Below are 22,008 nucleotides of genomic sequence, written 5' to 3' on the forward strand. Positions count from 1 at the left end.
AAAGAAAGAAAGAAAGAAAGAAAGAAAGAGGAGGAAAGAAAGAAAGTGAAAGGAGGAAAGAAAGGAAGAAAGGGAGAGAGAAAGAAAGGAAGAAGGGAGGGAAAGGGGTGAGGGTGAGAATGAGGAAGGAATGGAGGAAGGGAAACTTCTAGACAAGGGTGATTAGCCAGAGAAAAGTAATCAAGATCCTTGAGACTATCTGGTTTCTGTACATCAACTTCTATTTGGTTACATAGAGTATCATCACCATTGTAGCAATAAGAACTCTGTTTAATTAAGTGGCAATGAACTTTACTGAAAGACTATCTAGTTCCTCAAGGAATCGATGGGAAGGCTGGAGAATTCAGCTGGAGAAAAGGGCACAAAGCAAAGACTAAGCACACAAGTCCAAAGTCCCTTAGAGTTAATGACAATGCTAGTAGCACTACCAACACAGGATTCTTGATAACAAATCTTCTCTAAACCCTCATTCCTACCATTGCCATGGATTGTTTCTTACCTCTCCTAACATCTTTGTCATATTTTCTCAAGACTCCAAACCCAGGCAGGCTTTAGTCTTGGCCTGACCTACCTCACAGCATGCATAGTAATCAAGGGACAGGGAGAGAGGGCTCTGGAGCCTGCATGCTTGGGGAACCTTACCTCCTGAAAAGACACTTACAGTGAGGAACTTACCAAATATAAGAAAGGGTCTCAAATGCCATTTCATCAGAAGACACTGACCTACATAGATCATCTTTATCATATTTACAGGTCATACAGTGTGGCAAAGAATGATCAGTTATTCCTAGTCAAACCAAATCTTTTACCTTCCTCATGATTGTTCCTTTTTTTTAAATATTTTTATTTATTTCTAGGAGAGAGACAGCGTGAGCAGGGGAGGGTCAGAAAGAGAGGGAGATAGACTCTGAAATAGGCTCCAGGCTCTGAGCTGGCAGTCAGCACAGAGCCCGATGCGGGGCTCGAACCCACGAACCACGAGATCATGACCTAAGTGAAAGTCAGACGCTTAACCGACTAAGCCACCCAGGCGCCCCCTCATGATTGTTCCCAAAGCAGTACCTTCTCTTAGACTTTCTTTCCTCACTTTTAAACTGAGATTATATTATCCTGTCCAGAATATAAAGTCATTATAAAGAAATAAAGGAGATAAACTGTGTTCTTTCATTTTGTTTTCCATGCCAAAAAAGTATTAGGGCCTATTATATGTGAGACCAAATAAAGGGGGGAGGGATAGTAACAATTTATGCCCCAAAGAATGTATAAATGTGAGATATTATCAGCACTTTAAAATACATTGAGAATATGTGTGCCCTGTTTATTCTGTTTGAAAAACAGGACAAATAGATGCAAAGTCAAATGATGGATAAATATGAAACTTAGGAGAATAGAACGTTAATGCTGAAGTCCCCCCCACCCCAGCACTCCTGAGACGTATTCCTTCTTCCACTTTTTTTGTGAGAGACAATCTTACAAAACCCCATTTCTAGACAAAAGCGATTGGTCCAGTAATAGACCCCTCACCAAGCTTAGCCAATCAGAGCTCATTCCTGAAGCCTTTAAACTTGGAAGCATTCATAATATACGCTCCTTGGTCAGAAGCAATATTGCATAGTATACATGAGTATGGAATAAGGGATCCAGCGTATCTGCCGACTTGGTACTGAGAGAGATACTGAAAGCAGGAGAGGAAACTCCACATCCTAAATAAGTATTGATCCCAGCGAGATTGGACCTTCCTCTCTGGAAGAGATCCAGTGGGATCAAGGTGCCCTCACATGGCTGGTTGGGCCATATCATGAGGTTTCAGTGTTCTCATCGGCTGTTGACATACTAAAAACCCAGGAGCAGCAGTATCCAGATCAGTCTTGTTGAGAGAAAGCACATGTTGTTCACCCATGAATCACTTCTGTCTCTGTTCCCCATTGTGTATGCAATGGCTGGAGGAAAAAGCTGATGGACTGTCACCAAAGAAAGCCATCTTGTCAACCAGATCATTGGACCACCATGGTGGATGCCCTCTAGTGGACACTCACATGGGAAATGAATGTTTTCATGCCCTTGCCCATTCTGAAAAGTTCGTTCATGTGTCATTCCCCTGAAATCACTGCTTTGCAGCATTAATATTTAATTGGGTCCTGATCTCACTCATCCTCCCAAGAGTCTGCTATGGCTTTTGGATTACCACCCCCGGGTGAGAAGGGAGAAGTTTCTAAGGCTTCTATTTGACCCTTTCTGCCATGAGAGTATTTACTCCACAGATGAAGAAATAAATGTTGATCCTGCCAATTGTTTAATGTATCTATATTCAATACACATTGTGTCTGGGGTAAATAACCCCAGATCTGTAGTCCCATAGGATCTACTATGAGATGGACTTGGGTCCTGACAGTCCGTAGGCACACAAAATGGCAGGAATTCTGAGCCTCTATTGAACAAGCTCTGGTAAGTCACCTTAGTATATTGCTTCAAGACCCTCTGGAGATGGTGTCAAGGGAGGCTTATGGTACAATTATTGTTAGCTGAATTGTGTTCTCCTAAAATTCATAAATTGACACCCTAAGCCCTCATACCTGAGAATGTGAATGTAGTTAGAAATAGTGGTGATTAAGTTAAAAAGAGGCCTTAATCCAACATGACTAATATCCTATAAGAGGAAACTTGAACACATAAAGAGATATCAAGGGAGTGTTAGCACCAAGCGATGACCATGTGAAAAAGAACCAAAAGGAGAGAGACTTTGGGAGAAATCAAACCTGCCAACACCTTGATCTTGGACTTCAGGGGCGCCTGGGTGGCTTAGTTGGTTAAGCGTCCGACTTTCGCTTAGGTCATGATCTCATGGTTCGTGGGTTCGAGCCCCGCGTCGGGCTCTGTGCTGACTGCCAGCTCAGAGCCTGGAGCCTGTTTCAGTCTGTGACTCCCTCTCTTTCTGACCCTCCCCTACTCATGCTGTCTCTCTCCTAGAAATAAATAAAACATTAAAAAAAATTTTTTTTTGATCTTGGACTTCAGCCTCTAGAAATGTGAGAAGTAAATTTCTACTGTTGACGCCACCCAGTGTGGTGTTTTTTTATGGCATTCCTAGCAAACTAACACAGTCCTGTATTCGTTTTCTACTGTTGGAATAACAAACACAAACTTAGTGGCTTAAAAGAATGCAATGTTTTTTTCTTACAGTTCTGTAGGTTAGATGTCCAAAATGGAACTTACTGGGCTAAAACCACATTACCAGCAGAGCTGTATTACTTTCTGGATACACTACAGGAAAGTCTATGCCCTTGCCTTTAAAAAAAGGAAAAACAAGTTTATTTATTTATTTATTATGAAAGAGAGTGCACTGTGGAAGGCCAGAGAGAGGGAAAGAGAGAATCTCAAGCAGGCTCTGTGTTGTCAGTGCAGAGCTCAACACAGGGCTCAATCTCATGACTGTGAGGTCACGACCTGACCTGAAGTTAGAGGCTTAACCAACTAAGCCACCCAGGTACCATAGACCCTTGCCTTGTTTAACTGCAAGAGGGCACCCCCAGTCTTTAGCCCAAGACCTCTGCTCCCATTATCAAAGCCAGCAACCCTGTGTCTTTCTGGCCACTCTTCCACCATCACATCACTTTCTCTGATTTTCTTCTGCTGCTTCTCTTCTCTATTTTTAAGGATCCTGCTTATCACATGAAACCCACTCAGCTAATCCAGATTCATCTCCCTATTTGAAGGTCAGCCGATTAGCAACCTTAATTCCCATTTACCCTGTAATGGAACATTGTTCCAGGAATTAGGGTGTGGATATCTTCCTGGGGGTGGCCATTATTCTCCTTACCCCAGCTCCTATGACCAGGTTCTGGGTTGTTCCTCAAGGGGCCCATCATTTAAAAAGTATGGACTTTTTAAAGTAGTGGACTTTTGTTAACTATCATAGTTCTTGAACTGGCTAAGATGTTAAAATCCCTAGGTTTCTGCCTAGCAGAGTAAGAAGTTTTCTGCTTATATAGGTCATGTAGCTCCTTAAGAAGCAACTCAACATTCCTATAGACAATCCATATTTATTTCATTTCTAGACAATTAAGATGAAGAGCTAACTACCTCTCCTTTCTTTCACACATTTCCAGCTGGGCCACCCATCTGCCGAGTCTCCTAGAGGCCAGAGATCAGGGAACCCATTTGTTTCAGTGCAAGAAGGACAGGCTCTTGGGGAGCACAGAAGGTGGTGCAAGGTGGGGAGTGGGTGTACATTTGCAAATGAGAAAAACTCAAGCCTGCCACCTCTCACCAACACGTCCATTATCAAGTCCCTTTACATCTGCCTGTTAATATATCTCTATTCCTCCCCCATGACCACTGTCACCACCCATGTTCAAGTAGCCATCAACTTCCCCTGAACTTCTGCACTTTCTAACGTGTCTACTTGTACTCAAAGTTCCCACTTTTAAGTTATTCTCCATGTGGCAGAGGCAACTTTCAAAATCCAAGTGTGTCTTATTCATCCCACTACAAAATGAATGTCTTTCCACTGCTCTTAAGGTAGAGGAAATCCTCCTCAACCCACTGGCCTCCTACCTAAGCCGCAGCCTTATCTGGAAGCTTGCTTGCCACCTTCTGCTTTTTTTCACCCCAGCCACATTGGCCTTGCCTCGTTTTTGATGTTTTCCTGTTCTTACTCTTCCTCAGTTGTTTGAATGCACTGTCTCCACTTGCGATGTTCTTTCTTTTCACCAATTCAGCTTCCCCTCCTTTTTCAATGGAAAAAGCAAGGTGGATACTTAACTGTATAGCAATTTCTCATATTCCACAGCTTTTTCTGGTAGGTATTCCCAGACTAAGCAGGTCTACAGTGTTGTTTTTACCTCACTACACTACCACACATCACCAGCTCCCCATTGTTACTGTCTTCTCTGTGCCCCAGAGGAGACGCCAGAAACTACATTGCTCAGAATCACCTTCCCCACAGGGCTCCTAGTTAGAGCTTGTGATGCTTTCAAGAGACGTGAAAGGTGAAAGTCAGAACTCTTCATTCTCTGGCAGCCATCTTGAAGGCAGATCACACAACAAAAGAGAAGCACTTTCGAAGCACTTCTGGAAATCATCAGCAATAGCATCTGAAGATATAATGGAAGAAAATGAGGATATATAGAGAAGCAATTATGTATGTTCACAAAAGCAAAGGATCCATGTGACATAGTGGAAAGAATATCAGAGAATGTAGACTTGTTTGTGCTCTGTCACTGGCCAGGGGACCCTAGAGATATTTTTGAAGAGTGTTTAAGTTCTGTCAATTTAAATTGAAAGCATTTCACTCTAAAAAGAAAAGGCTGTGGAATATGAGAAATTGCTGTACAGTTAAGTATCCACCTTGCTATAATTCCCTTGGCTAAGGTACAAGTCCTGTTCTCTTGTTGAGTACATAGGCTCACATCTCTTATCATTCTAGGAGACTTCTGGATAAGAATTTGTTTAATGAACTTTGCTCAGGATTAAGTTAATTGACAATTTTACCACTTTTTTTTTTTTTTTTTTTTTTTTTTTTTGTTAATTTTAGGAAGAGCATGGGGCAGAAAGAGAGAATCTTCATCAGGCTTCGCAGTCATCATGGAGCCCAAAGTGGGGCTTGGGCAGAAGGAGAGAATCTTCATCAGGTTCCACACTCAGCACGGAGCCCAAAGCAGGGCTTGATCCTACAATCCCAGGATCATAACCTGAGCCAAAATCAAGAGTCAGAGGCTCAACTGACTGGACTCTCTAGGCACCTGACATTTTTACCACCTTTAAACTTATTTAAACTGCATGGGTTTGCCACTGTAATTCTGAAGCCACACTTCCCTAAATCTGGGGCAATGTGCATTCGTGTTTTTAAAGTATCACTTACAAATGAGTTACATTTACTTGTCTTCTTAACCGGTATTTTTGTGTCATTAAGACATGAATCACGAGGAAAGGCTGAATTGTTAATGTTGCATTGGGGAGACAGCTGAGATTACCAGGAAATTAGTCACTAGTATTTTGTGCACACTCTACTCCCTCCACTTCCCTAACTGTCCAAGGTCTGCATGACTACTAGGGCCTGGCATGCACTGTCTTGATTTTTAGTCTGCCTTTCAATTTTGTGTTGAAAGTTGGAGATGATGTATCAGGTAATAGAAACTGAGGGTAATAGGCCTGTTAGTGTGAGCTTTTATGATGGCCTGGCTAGGAATTCGGTTGTGCTTAATATTTGCTGTATCTGTAGCTGTTTTTCCAGATAAACTTTCCTTTAAAAAGAACTTTGAAGCTCTTTGAGCCATAACTCACTGTTATCCTACTGAAGCCTCATTGCTGGGTAGTGAGATATGGGGGTAGGGAAGTGTTCTGTAATCCCGGACTAAACACTGGCCCCTGTCAGGTGGCTGCTCAGCTCCTCCCTCTACCCCTTATAAAGGACAGGATGGAAGCTAGAGTTGGGTAATTGTCTTTCAGCCTGCCCAGGTGAGATAAGTTTCTAGTAAAGTCTTCATTATGGAGAATGCTTCTGGGTGAGTTTTAAAGGGTTACTTTTCCCCTTCCTCTGCCTTAGGCACCAGGTGATTTTCTCTGGCTCTTCCCTTTCAGATCCTGGGGTGGTTCTTGGAGGCAAAGCCCAGAAGTGCACAGGGCGTCCCGTCAGCCCTCAGCCCCCGGAGTCTCTGATACCAGCCCTCATTAGTACTCCAACAATTGGTCAAAATTGCCATGTAAGTGTCCTCACTGGTGTATGACTGTAGTGGCCTCTGCTCCAGGTAAGCTACGAGCTTCTGCATTTACCTCTCTCAAATTTGGATGGGAGTTTGCGCCAGGGTCTCATTTCTCTGATGGTTCCATGAAAAGTCATTGATTTTCAGTTCGTTTGGCTTCTTTTCTGGTGCAGGGACATGCGTGCATGGTGACTTCCAAGCTCTTGAGATGTCCAGGCTGGATCTAGAAGATTTTCATGCACTGTCTTTTAGAAACGAACAGTGTGTAAAGTGCACTGTTTCTCAAGGGAAAGTAAACATATTGGTCCCTCCACCTCACTGAGTGTTGATATTTTTACTATAACTTTATGTTAAAATAGAAACAGAAATTTAGACCTAAATTGCATGGTTGTATAGTTTCTAACCAGCTATGGAAACACAGTTCATTTGTAAATTAAATTAAAATTCCTGCTAAAAACCCTAAAACTTTAATCAACAGCATAACTGTAAGATTGTGTGCTTGAACCAAAACATTTTTATTAGATTTCATAGGAAAAAAGGTACTGCTCAGTTCTGATACCACAGTTAGTCTATTTTAACTTTAATGAGTACTTCTGTAGAAAAGTTATTTATATAAAGTGTTACTGATAACATCAAGGCTTTTTTTTTCTGTTTGTCATCAGACAAAAGTCTGCTAGAATGAAGTTTTTCAATATCCGTTTTGATGAAGTATGATAGTTCTATAAATGCGTTATAGTCACATGGAGAGATATGACCATTGCAACATTATTGTATTTAAATCGCTGCTTTGGGTTCTGAATAGGAAAAAAATTAATATCTTTGCAAATTGATCACATAAATATATGATAGAGCTTACCTTGTAACTAATGACCAGTTGCAATTTGAGATATACAAAGGTATATCTCTTAATGGGTGTAAAATATATCTTTTGTTTGTTTGTTTTTTACTTCAGCATGAATACCTCTTGCACAATGAACCCCATGAGACTTAAGTCAATTTTTGTATTTAATTATGAAACTTTATTTGAGTATTATATATGTTATATAGCCTTCACGCTAGATGCATATGTTCATAAGCAAGCCCACAGCTGATAGTAAAGCCATTCTGTAGATGGTCTGCTATGGACCCATGTTTGTGGTTTGTTTTCTGTATAACATTCGTGATAAAGATCCCTGATAATACATACACTGAGAAACTGAAAAGTGTCTCTTTTGCTTAGTTTTGAAATCAGACTTAACTGGGTTTAAATACCAGTTCAGGTGACTCGTAGTTCTGTGATCTTCACAAGTTTACTTAATATCTCTAAGGCCCAATTTCTTAATTGGGAAAACGACCTGACAAAGTTGCTGTGAAACCAAACGGAATGATGAATGTAAAGCCCTAACTCCTGAACATTCCCTCTCTTCTTTCATCAATCATTAGCTTGACCTGAACATTTTCTACCTGGTTCTCTGGTAAGATATCTTACATAGAGTAAGAGCTAATAGCTAATATCGTGTAGTATAGTATAATATTAATATATGCATGTATGCATATATATAGGTGATGCTTAAATGACATAAGGGTTAGGGGCCCTGACTTTCCAACCCCCCACCACTTGAAAATCTACATACAAGTTTTGACTCCCCGAACACTTAATCACTAATAGTCTACTGTTGACCAAAGAATTACCAATAACATAAACAGTTGATTAACACATATTTTGCATATGTATTATATGCTATATTCTTGCTAGAATAAAGTAAGCTAGAACAAAGAAAATATTACTAAAATCATAAGGATGAAAGATACATTTATAGTACTATACCTCATGTATTGAAAAAAATCCAATGTCTGAAAGAACCCATTTTATTCAAAGCCATTTTGTTCAAGGGTTAACTGTAATATATCATATATATAACATATGATAATTTATGATATAATCATAATGTAATATTATATATAATCATAATGTAATATATAATATGATATAATGTGATATAATATGCTATAATAAATGTATATATTTGCATGTATGTATATGTATAAACACAGAGAGTCTGGCTGAGGATTGTGGAAGTAATCAAATAGAGAAGTGGGTAGCATTGTGGCAGTAAAAATACATACATACCAATATTACAGAGACATCCTAGAAATATAGCCCACTCTGACAGAAATAAGCCTCATTAAGATAGAATTTTGGAAAGTTGATCTTAGCCTGTAATTCCTCGAGTCTGACTTTGCTAATCACGTAGTGGTGACAGGGGCACATAAATTTAACAATATACAAAGGAATTCTTAAATCGCAGATTTTTTAAAGATGCCAATAGGACCATATTCTATAAAAGGATATATTTACAAATGATCATAAAGGAAATAGAGTGAGTTCTGATGTTCCCCTCCAGTTCTTCCCTAAGAATTTGGTGATAAATTTAAACTAACATGGTTAAGGAGTAGCCTACCCGCCTTCATCTGATTCAGTCCGCATCCGCGTCTGTGATCCTAACTTCTTGTCTAAAGCTGCCTGGCTAACGAACTAACAGGCTCTGCTGCTTGATTCCACGTCTCTGTTGCTATTACTGTTAGCCTTTAAGAATGGCCGTGGGACACCCTTAGCTGCTGTCTCCCAAACACTGTGCAATCTTCCTGCACCTGTATTCTTTCCACAGGGCCTGTTGCCTTCTGACCGAGTGTACTGTGGTGTCCACGGGCATCATGGCAGACCATTTTGGTGGTCTTCTGTTAGGAAGTGTCATCCCTCTCTGTTTCGAGCACCGAGAAATTTTCGTGAAACGTAAAGAAGCACCCGCTCCCAGAAGAATTAGATTTCAAAATGAATACATTAATGGAATGTTACATGCTTTTGCGTGCGTTGTACTGGAATTTGTGATTAAATGAGATGCAAAGTGGAGATGCTGACGGGTGGTAGAAGGTGAAGGAAACTTTTTTTCCTGGAACCCATGCCTGAGACCTCTTTCCTTCACTGCACTCCTGGGGAAATGAACCACTTGTCAGGTACTCAAAAGGAATCTATAAATAATTTTAACATCAGTGTAGATAGAGCTGAAGTGAGCGTTGTTGGATGATTACTTTACTTAGTAGGTGTCCGTGTCCTTCTCTCATACGCTTTGTATTTGAAGCTGGAGATGAGAGTTATAGCAAAAAAGATGAAAAAAAATTACTTAAACATGGAATCTTCTCTCATGTAGAATATGAAAGAGGAGATAATTAGAATAGAAGACAATGAGGGTAAACAAAAATAATAGTCAATGAGAATGTTATAGAAGACATACATATTTCATAAAAAGGGAAAAACTAATCTGCCACACATCATGTACCCTGTTACAATAACCCTTGTTTCTTTTTCCTTTTACTTCTCTTTTCTTATGTCCTAAATGGGAAGAGGAATGAGTTATCTTACAAATTTAGATTTTGCAAACTTGTGCACTGATGAGAGTACTATTGAAATGCATTGTTAAGAAAAATTTTCAACACACAAATGTGTCATTTCCTTTCTTCATGGACCAGTTGCTGAAATACTATGTGATAAAGATTTTAGGTCTCAGTTGTAAAGAGAGGAAAGTGGAAAAATCAGTGCTGCCGTCTTTAGGACAAACGGTAAAAGTTTAATGTTTTTCCAGAATTACTTCCATTGATTATATGTGTCTACCGTGTGTATGTATGTGTGTGTATGATAGATGATATGTATAAATGTGTGTGTGAGTGTGTATATATATATACATATATATGTGTATATATACATATATATAAAATCAATAACTTTTTGTAGAATATTTTATCCTATCACTAATTATATGGTCTGGTTTTTTCAGTGGTTTAAAAAATAGAGATTTCTGCTAGGTTTTCTGGCAGTGAAAAGTGTACGTGTGTGCATAAATATATATGAAATACGCTAAATACTTTGTAGATTAAAGTAGCAAGAAATTTTTGGTGTATAATTGTCCATATTTTGTTTAAAATTTGTTGACTTTATTCAAAATGTGATTGAGGATATTTTAATTGGTCTCATTTCCTTACTTTTCACGTAATACTTTTGGCTTTAACCTAACACCTATTACTTCCTGTATTTGCTTACATAACAGATATTGTTTGGATATTTACTATAAGCGCTTCACTGAACTAGATGTAGAAAGAGATGAGAACAATAGAATCCATGATCTAAGGCAAATAGGTATGCTATGATTTGAGCAACTTAAGTGGCTGTAAGAGTTTGCTATGGAAAACTGCTATGGGGATGTGGGAGAGGTCAACAGAACTTAGGGGGAAGATTCACAGAGGTCTTTGTGCAGATGTGTGGATTTAGGTTCATCTTGAAGAACGGCCGAGATTTACACGGCATAAAATGGGGATTGGCATTCTCACTGGCCATGTGAAAATAATGATAGAAAAGTCACTGAGATTGTAAATGTTTTGTGCAGTATTTAGGAGCTAATATTCTCCAAGGATAGTGCATCTATTCAAATCCAACCCTCCCTGCTTCCTAGTTATGTAACATTAACTAGTCACTTAAACATTTTAGGTCTTAGTTTCTTAACCTTGTAAAATGGAGAAAATACTGCTGTTTGCTCTTGGAGATGCTGTGAAGGTAAAAGAAGAAAAGTCCATGTTAAAAAAAATGGTATTGAAAAGAAATTATGTATGGATTGTTACCTGTGTACCAGGAAATTTATAAAAACTATTTTACATTTCCATAATTCTTAAACTGATCCTATAATCCTATTTTACATATATTTTAAAAGTTCAATTAAATAAATTATTTGACAGAGGTCACATGGCTAGGAAATGGCACAGCCAATATTCAAACCTATACTTCAATTCAAGGATGAATGCACTACCAAGAATGGATGTCAATAGCATCAGGCACAGTATGGATATGTCCACCCGGACCTTCATCCCTTTTATGGATATATTTCTAAGTGTAGAGGGCTATTGGTTCCACAAATACATTAATTCTGTTTTCATTCATATACATTTTTGACTGTTCGTACAAAATCGAAGCTTTTGTTTTTAAATAAGAAGGAAGACTACCGAGTTATTATTTACCCTGACTCTTAAAAATGAAATTAAGAGTTGGATAAGTCTGAATAAGGAACAATCTTAGAAGAAAGAATATACATTAAATATATATCACATATGAAGACTTTACTCATATCTATATAAAGAAAGTTCTGTGGAGGTACGAACAATTGATATGAATAAACAAAACGAAATAAGAAAAATAATTACTTGAAAATATCTCTTCCACACTAATAAATGATACCTCAAAGCTTTTATTTATTAACAGGTATCAAAATCTAAGTGATTATAAAATATTATTACTGAATAATGGTAAATTTGGCTCAAAACTACCATGTTCCTATATGACGGGAATCCTTGTAAATTTGTATTATCTTCATTCATTCATTCACTCCCATGATCTTTTTAAGGAGTAGTCAGGCAATAGATACCGAAAAGTTTAAAATGGTTTTTCTTGCATCTACTGGTTCAACATATGGTGAATTATGCTAAAGAAATGTTTAAAAAAAAAAAACAAAGCTAAATCATGCAAATATCTGTCATATCATCATCTGTATTAGTAACACATTGTCCTCCAAAGAGAAGGGAGAAATTTCTTAAAAGTTACATTACAGGAAAAATTACATTATGAATATGATATATACATTTGATGAATTGTTATTTGGCCTATCTGTTTAAATTTGAAAAAAAATAATTTGAAGTATAAAAATACTGATAAGATTTTAAGGGAAATATGTAAGACCAGATGGTAATCTACACTGTGATAACAACTATGTAACAGGGATATGTATGAAAGTATGAAGGTATTTTTTCTTAAATTAAGGTGATGAGGTGACAGACTTTTTTTATTGAGGTATAGTTATAGTTGACATATGATATATTGGTTTCAGGTATACAATATGATGATATGATATTTTTGTATATTACAGAGTGATCACTATAAGTTAGTTACATGTGTCACCATACAAAATTATTACAGTATTAATAATGACTGGGAATAATGTATTCCCAGTGCTGTACTTTACATCTCTGGTTACTTAGGGGTTTTGGGGGTATTTTGTTTATTTTTGAGAGAGAGAGAGAACCCACATGCATGAGCAGGGGGAGGGGCAGAGAGAAAAGGAGACACAGAATCTGAAGTAGGCTCCAGGCTCTGAGCTATCAGCAGAGCCCGACGCAGGTCTCAAATTCATAAACCATGAGATGATGACCTGAGCCAAAGTTGGATGTTTAATAGACTGAGCCACCCAGGCACCCTTTATTTAGTTATTTCATACTGAAAGTTTGTACCTCTTAATCCCCTTCACCTGTTTTGCCCATCTCCCTATTCACTTCCCCTCTGGCAACTATTGGCTTATTCTCTGTATTTATGAGTTTCTGTTTTGTTTTGCTTTGCTTGTTTATTTGTTTTGTGAAATTATGGTATTTGTGTTTGTCTGACTTATTTCACTTAGCGTAATATCCTCCAGGCCTATCTCATGCTGTCAAATGGTAATATTTCATTTTTATGGCTGAGTAATATTCCTTGATATATATCTTCTTTATCTTTTGATCTATTGATGGACACCTAAGTTGCTCCCATATGTCAGCTATTGTAAATAATACTATAATTGGATCCCCTGGGTGGCTCAATGGGTTAAGTGGCCAACTCTTGGTTTCAGCTCAAATCATGATTTCATGGTTTCTGAGTTCAAGCTCCTCATAGGGCATTGCAGTGACAGTGCAGAGCCTTCTTAGGATTGTCTCTCTCCCTCTCTATCTACCCTTCCCCAGCTTGCTCCCTCTCTCTCTCTCTCTCTCGCTCTCGCTCTTGCTCTTGCTCTCTCTCTCAAAAATAAATAGACTTAAAAATAATACTATAATGGGGGCGCCTGGGTGGCTCAGTCAGTTAAGCGTCCGACTTTGGCTCAGGTCATGATCTTATGGCTCTTGGGTTCGAGCCCCGCATCGGGTTCTGTGCTAGCAGCTCAGAGCCTGCAGCCTATTTCAGATTCTGTGTCTCCCTCTCTCTCTGCCCCTCCCCCACTCATCCTCTGTGTCTGTCTCAAAAAAAATAAAATTAAAAAAAAATACTATAATGAACAAAGTGGTGTATATATCTTTTCAAGTTAGTGTTTTTATTTTCTTCAGATAAATACCCAGAAGTGGAATTGTTGGATATTTATACTTTTACTTTTTTGAGGAACCCCCATACTTTTTCCACAATGTTTGAATCAATTTACATCCCCACCAACAGTGCACAAGGATTCCCTTGTCTCCACATTTTTGCCAACACTTTTCATTTCTTTTCTTTTTGATACTCCTCATCCTAACAAGTAGGAGGTGATATCTCACTGTGGTTTTGATTTGCATTATCCTAATAATTTGTGATGTTGAGACTGTTTTCATATGTTTGTTCATCTGTATATCTTTATACAGATGGAAAAATGTTTATTCAGTTCCTCTGCAAATTTTTAATGCAGTTTTTGTTTTTGTGGCTTCTTTTTGTTTTTGGTGTTGAAGTCTATGAGTTCTTTACATACGTTGAATATTAAGCCCTTCTCAGACGGTAGAATTAGCAGACTTCTTTCATTTTTCCCAATGTATCTTTCATATTGTTATAATATTTTTATAATAAAAACAGGGAAAACTGAAGGGTTTGTTTCCAAATAGGTTGACATTGGAACACTTTCATTATGGCTTTCCTATTGTAGCTTCTATAAACTTTTCATGACTTTATAAACAGCTGACACTGCGGAGATGTGTTTCACTTCTCATGAGAACATGCTTTTAATAGATTATACAAACTCAAAAGATTTCACAACCCTTTTACAGTGCATTGACATTTGGTAGGAATTGCAACTTTAGTGAGGTTACTTTTTCTCTTAACTTTGGAAATGACATTTAAAGACACATTTGAATTGTTTGAATTATTCACTGGCTGCTGACAAAACTTCAAATGTGTATCTTCTCTAACATGACCAAAAAAAAGTTACAGTAATTATAATAAGAGTAAAGAACTAATCTGGTAAGTCTAATAATTGACTCTGAGGTAAAGTGAGAATATTGGAGGTGAAAGTTTTTCTTCCAGTTTCTTATGCACAATTCAGAGAAGAGCCCTTTCTCAGTGTATAACAGAAGAACTTTTAAAACTTCCGCAGGAGTGAACTATGGACTTCTTTTTTGAGGAATAACCCCAAATATGAAAACTAATCATTTTGCAAAAAAAATTATATTTCCTTCATTTATTTGTGTAATTTCTTATAATACATTTATGTATGTACTAAGTGCAGGAACTTAGTTTATTAAACCAAAGAGAGAAAACTCCTGAATCCTGGATCCAACTGTGGCAAAAGGAGATAGACAATAGCAAGATAAATAAGGAAATAGTATGTCCTGTGAGTTGGTGACAAATTTGAACAGAGGGGTGCCTAGGTGACTCAGTCAGTTGAGTGTCTGACTCTCGATTTTGGCTCAGGTCATGCACTCACAGTTTGGTTTGTAGAGTCGGGCCCTGTGTTGGGCTCTGCGTGGGTGGTAAGAAGCCTGCTTAGGATTCTCTCTCTCTTTCTCTCTGTCTGTCTGTCTCTGTCTCTCTCTCTCTTCCCTCCCTCCCCCTCCCCTGCTCCACTACTTGTGCATGCATGCACGCACATGTGCACTCTCTGTCAAAATAAATCAAGTATAAGAAGATATTAGGGGGGAGGGGCAGGAATCCAACGAGGAAGGAGAAGAGGAGGTCAAAGAGGTAGGTTATAATTTTAAGTCTGATGTTCAATAAAGGTATGAAACAGTGAGGTTTTAGTCAGGACCTGAGCAAGATGGGAAGGGGACCGTGAGTTCTGAGCAGAGGAGTAATGTGACCAGTTAGGGAGCTATTAAAACAGTCCAGGTGAGCAGGATCGTGAGGCTTGAACAGGGATGGTTGTAGCAGAGGTGATGAGAAGCAGTCAGTTTCTGCAGAGGAATTGAAAACAAACCGACAAGACGTGATGGTAGATTGGATGGCAGGGTGAGAGAAAGTGGGGGACAAGGAAGACCTATAGGTTCAGGTCATCCTAGAAATCCAAGTAGTGATGTTATCAGGCAGTTGCAGGTACAGGTCCAGGTAGTTCTGGACTAGAGTTCTAGGAGATAAAAATGGGTTCAGTTAGGAGATGAGGAATTAGCAGGGAAAGGAAACCTCCCTTCCACGCCCCATCTTAGTGCATTCCTCAGTGTCCCTTCTCCATAGAAGAGCATGAACATGACCGAATTTCTGATGTACGCTTACCACCTTTCATTTTGATACAGTACTGTTTTTGGATCTCTCAAATCCGCTTCTGCCTCTACCATAGAACCAAAACAGCTCAAATTCCACGTGCTAGGTTATGGATGCCCTTGTTTGTCTTAAAATCCTTTTTTTATTTTCCGTGACGCTGACTTGGTTTTTTGCCATGATGTCAAAGGTTATTTCTTATCTTCAGTACTAGCTCTTCTTCCTTTACCTGTCCACTCAACATGTTGGCTGTCAACTTTATGTCCCTTAAATTTTTTTTCCTGAAAAATATTTTCTACTCTGATTTTTTTGTCCTGTTCTTTGTTAACGTGCTCCATTCTTGTGCTTGTTCATCAATTCCTTTAATTTCCTCCTCTTGTCTAATGCCTCTTGGATTCTCCACTTAATTGCCTACCCCATTACTGCTATCCAAGATGCATGGCTGGGGTAGATGAGAAATGAGCTGAAATCCAAAAGTAGAGGTAGAGAGGAAGGAATGGTTCCAGGGAGATCAGGAGTTGTTTTACAGTCAGATACGGATCTTGTGGGTGACAGTAATCTAGAATAAACCCTAACTTCTGGTTTGGGTGGTCATGCTTTGCTAGCACTTCTCTATTGCCAGTATATACCCATATATCCAACTACATCATTATATCCCACTACACAATGAATAGAAGATAATAAGTGATTATAATAACAGGTAATATGAACAGATGATATGCCAACACAAAAAATTCTAGAAAAAGAAAATTTAGGTTAATGTGGAAAATACACCATTGTAACGAGTTACAGTACTTTTAAAAATCTGATTCCAAGACTTGAGATCTGAGCTGGATATACTGGCTTGGTCAAATATGCACATAATAATCCCAGCCACAGAAGTAGGTAGGATTCTTGGAATGAGAATGGAATCTCAGAACAAAAGAAAGTAACAACAGAATATACTAGCAGCCCTATAAACGCTCTCTCTGTGATTAACCTAAGCAGCTTTGTAACATTTTTTTTCCAGAAAAGCCTATGCCATTGTTTCATACAGTTCATGATTAACCAGCCTCTCTCATACGCTGTCTGGGAAAACAAACAGAACTTCCCATGGTGCATTGGAGTAGCTAGAAGGGAATATTTTTCACTACTCATTCTACTCAAAAGATTTTAGTGTTCGTCTCCCTTCCAGCCCTCCATACCTCTCAGGGATTTTATAGAGCCCACATATGGTCATTTAGGCTAGTCCACTTGTAGGTACTTAGAGGAATTTCTTTTTCAATGTTTTAATAAATCGACCCAAAGAAACAATAGTTGGAAATACAGTAACTTGCCCAGTGTTTGTCATCTGCATAAGCCCATAAGACATAGATGAAAGATTAGAGGCCAAAAGAAAAACAAAATTGAGCCTCAGCTCTATCTCAGTGTGAAAGGGAGATACGTAAAATATTTAATGGTTCGTATACATTTTATCACTAGTAATGTAAACCAGGTCAGAACTGCCAAAGCAAAGAATAACTTTTTACTTAATTTGTATAGGTATTTCTTCAATATTCTATTTTGGATAAGTTATGAAAGCCAGATAAATTTATGCAATCAGAAAAATAAAAAATTGATGAATAGAATTCCCCCAGCCACATGCTTCTCTGGCCTCATCTGCTTGGCCCTCTGTCCGGAACTGCTGCTTCTGGGAGGCTGATCCATTCTAGTCCCAATGCCGTCCATGCCCTTGTGCCCTTCAATAGATTTCCCATCCCTGGGATAGTCTTCTCATCCTAATTCCTGCTTGGATAAAGGCATCATCTATTCTGTGTTCTTACCTTGACTATCCACTTGCTGACAAATTAATGACTCCCTTTTTCGTCTGTGCTGTGTGTGTGCACGTGTGTGTGTGTGTGTGTGTGCATCACTATCAGAATATTCCAAAGATTTTACTCTTCCAAATTAATGCAGTAGAACTTTGGTGGTTGTGAATATTCTATACATATTGATCTTGGCATACTAGTTAGTGCCTTGCACAGTGCTTGATATAAAGACACATAATAGGAATTTGTTGGACTGGCCTACATGAAGGGATAGGTATTTTGTTTTTTGGGAGGGTGGGGAATAGGTATTTCTGACTTAAAGTCACTGATTGAAGATCTCCTACGGGCACCTGGGTGGCTCAGTTCGTTAAAAGTCCAACTCAATTCCTGCAATGGCTTCACTGTGCTGAGAGTGGAGCCATCTTGAGAAGCTTTCACTTACACGCTTGCTCTCTCCCCCACCCCCCGCTCTTCTCCCCCACTCACTCATACTCTCTTCCTCTCAAAAAAAGAAAAAAGAAAAAAAGAAATTAAAAGAGAAAGTATTCTAATATCTATTTTTTTGTTTCTTTGTTTTTATGGTGTAGCATCTAGCATTCTTTTTTCTTTCTCTGAAGAAAAGTCCTTTAAGCCTATGGGTTCTAAATTACAAATCTGGTTGAAAGAACATGTGGCACTCCCAGCCAAGTATACGGATAAAAGTAACATTCATCCTGCTTTACTGAAGCTTAGATCAGTAGATTATCATTCTGGATTTGCCACCTTCCTTCTGCTTTAAAACAATAAAGTGTTTAAGTTTTCTGTAAGAAGCATTCACATAGACTTTAAGAGCTGTCATATATGCATACATAAGCACACAGGGAATGATTTGAGAGACAACTCCATAAGCAGTTTGAGGAATCTGTATTGTTGCTGAAGTTTATGAAGATTTTTTTTTCATGAAAACAAATCTTCATTAAAGACAGGTTAACAGATTGCTCAAAGCAAATATTGCAGAGAGAAAGCTACTGACCTATCCACATAAGATTTATTTTGAAGAGCGGTTCTCCAAGGCAAATTGGTATTCAGAAATGTATGGGGATAAAATTTTTGGAATGTGTGTGTGTGTATGCGGGGGGAAGCAGTAATGTAAGGACTAGGAAACATTATTGACCTGTAGAGGGTGGCAACCAGGGAAGATAACTATCTCCACAGTAAAGACAGTCCTTTACAAAAAACATTTGTCCCAGGCACCGTGCTAATAATGTTCCCTTAAGAACTACAATGAGGTGTGGCCATAGCTAGGTGCCTACTGGACCTGACACAATAAAAATAGGTGCTGATAAGGAAAAAGCTAGAATGAATGGCAGTGTCTCAACAGCATGACTTAAGTCAACCAGCCCTAAGATGTGGTTCATGTTCAAGGAAGCTCTCAAAAGAGTAGGAATGCAGGAAAGGGAGGGAGGGAGGGAAGGGAGAGGAAGAAAGAAAGAGAAGGAAGAGAAGGAATGAATCTGAATCATGGACATAATCCATTTTACTAGAAATTTCTCTATTGAAAGGAGCTCATCTTTTATTTTGAGAGAGAGAAGAGCAGAGAGAGAGAGAGAGAGAAAGAATAGCAAGCAGGCTCCGTGCTGTGACTGCAGGGTCCAATGCAGGGCTCGAATGCACAAATCATGAGATCATGACCTGAGCTGAAATCAAAAGTCAGACACTCAACTGACTGAGCCACCCAGGCTCAGTATATTTTTGAGAGAGAGAGAGAGGGAGCATACAAGTAGGGGAGGGGCAAAGGCAGAAGGAGACAGAAGATCCAAGCAAGCTCAGTGCTGTAGCGCACGGCCTCAGGTGGGGCTGAAACTGTCCAGCCACGATATCAAGACTTGATCTGAAATCGGACGCTTCACTGACTAAGACACCCAGGTGCCCTAAAAGCACATGTTTTTGGTTTCAATTGCTCAAACATCCATCTTGCTTAAAAAACAAAAACAAAAACAAAAAAAACTAATATATGTCTTACACCTTACCAAAAAAATCTAGACCATTCATTCAGTAAATCTCTCTTAAGTGTATCCTTTCTTATGGGTTGCTATAGGCTTTGCTATTTCAGTGTCAAATGAAAACAGTCATGGTCAGTCCTCTTAAGTAGCTCACCATCTAGAGAGAGATCAGGTTCGAGAGTGTTCATCTTTCTTACAAAAATATTCCCATCTAGAAGACTGAGTAATATAAGAGATGTTTCCTTTGCATTTAAGTGGAAATGGAGTCAGAGTACCACAAATTTTAGGGCAAAAGCCATGGTTATGCTCACGGAGAAGGGGCCAGGAAGCAGGCGTACAAGACAAGATTTCTAGTTCCACGGCAGGGTAGATAGAAATGTGTACTTTGTGAGCTCATTCTTTATAAGCTGAGTTAAAAGACAAAAACCTTTGCTATGTAGTTCCAATTGCTTTGAACTATAGTTTTAAAATGAATTCAGCTAAGCTTTCTTGTCATCTCAGTTTTTAAAATTATTTGCTTTGCTTGCCAAGTAAAGCTGTCGTCCGAATCAAATAATAGAATAAGTTAAAAATGGGGAAATAGCAGGAGAGGTTACATCTGAATTATCCAGTTTGGTTTCGTATAATGGTCAATTTTCCTGGGTAATTGTCTATTTCTTTTACTTTGTTTCTGCCTAATAAGAGAGAATCCAGGGCCTTTACCTTCCACCTCTGTCCCCTTTCTCCACCCTGGCCAAACCATTTAAAGGCCATCTTTGGTCAGATCAGCAGGGTTTACAGGAAGTACAACCAATCCACAGAATGATGTGTGCGTGAAGACTGTCATTGCAAACTGCAAAATAATCGCCTGGGTAATTTTTAAAATAATATATTGACAGTTCAGTCACATCCTTACTTGTCAATACCTCTCCCCAGAGCAGGATGAATGTTTGCATATGAATGATGATCCTCCATTTCCTGGACAGGAGATGAGTTTGGTGCCCCAGAGTTGCCTGTGAGCTCAGTTAAAACTTCAGCTGTACTAAATCCCTAACTCAGCATTACAGAAAATAAGAAATGATCAGAAGATGTTGACTTTATGCTAAATTTATCAATCAAGTGAACTGAAGTGTTTCCAAGAAGAAGTCACACAGTTTCTTGGGTGTTTTTTTTTTTTTTTTTCGCTGCAAAATGTTCTTAAAATGTGGTCCTCACACTGGTGACCACAGCATCATTAAAAGAACTTGTTGGAATCGCAATTTTTTAAAAGTTTTTAAGTGTTTATGTATTTTTGAGACAGAGAGCATGTGTTGGGGAGGGGCAGAGAGAGAGAGACAGAATCAGAAGCAGGCTCCAGGCTCTGAGCTGTCAGCACAGAGCCCGCCTGGGGCTCAAACTTATGAACTGTTAGATCATGACCTGAGCAAAGTCAGACGCTTAACAAACTGAGTCACCCAGGCGCCCTGGAATTTCAAATTCTTGGCCCTCACCTTAAATATCAGAAACTCTGCGGTTAAGGCCCATCAGTCAAGCCTCTCAAATGATTCCGATGCATCTTAAAGAGACATAGGCATAGATTGTGTGATGGAATATGAATGTGCTTAAAAAGCTATAAAGACACACTTGTGATGCTACCAATGTATATGAGGGAAGCCCTGAAGGTAAACAATATAGAAAAATTGTGTTTTTTCCTGTGGTTCCTACTCTAGTGACTAGACTTTATCTTTCTAAAATGACAAACAGATGTCTTGGCAAAAGAAAACCGGTCTCATGAAGCTCTGATAAAAGATCACAGGAAATATTTGATTTGCTCCAAGTTTTGCACAACTATTTGCTCTAAAGGAAATTATATGTATTTTTTTCAGCCAAATAGTTTTCTTTCACTTGAGAAAAGATTTTTTTTTCAGGTAAGGAAGAAATGCTACCTCTCGCTCTCAAAAAAACACATCTCTACAAACACAGATACACATCTGTCCATAGAAAGGTACATGAGTAAATCACATGTAGGGTAGGTCTCTTTTCCATTGTTAAAATTAAAACTTAGTAGATAGATGGAACTTGAGGATGTTATGCTGACCGAAATAAGTCAGGCAGAGAAGGAGAAATACCATACGTTTGCACGTATAGGAGGATTAGGAGGAACTTAACGAAGGACCATGGGGGAGAAGAAGGGGGGAAATAGTGGGGGAGAGGGAGGGAGGCAAACCATGAGAGACTCTTGAATGCGGAGAAGAAACTGAGGGCAGATGGGGGGAGGGGAGGGAAAAGGGGGAGATGGGCATGGAGGAGGGCACTTGTGGGGATGA

At 38.8% G+C, this 22,008-nt stretch overlaps 1 protein-coding gene across 3 annotated transcripts in view; it reads left to right on the forward strand.

The window, feature by feature from the left end:
- Nucleotides 1–10,205: 10,205 nt before the first annotated feature.
- The window catches only part of MSR1 (macrophage scavenger receptor 1), a 78,683-nt gene continuing 66,880 nt past the window's right edge, over nt 10,206–22,008 (forward strand). For all 3 annotated transcript variants that reach the window (XM_039221170.1, XM_039221176.1, XM_039221183.1), the window contains exon 1: nt 10,206–10,298. The gene's annotated coding sequence lies outside the window, so the exon portion shown is untranslated. The remainder of the gene's footprint in view (nt 10,299–22,008) is intronic.

This window comes from Hyaena hyaena, unplaced genomic scaffold (assembly GCF_003009895.1).
Source record: "Hyaena hyaena isolate Hyena2069 unplaced genomic scaffold, ASM300989v1 scaffold_17, whole genome shotgun sequence".
Classification (NCBI taxonomy): domain Eukaryota; kingdom Metazoa; phylum Chordata; class Mammalia; order Carnivora; family Hyaenidae; genus Hyaena; species Hyaena hyaena.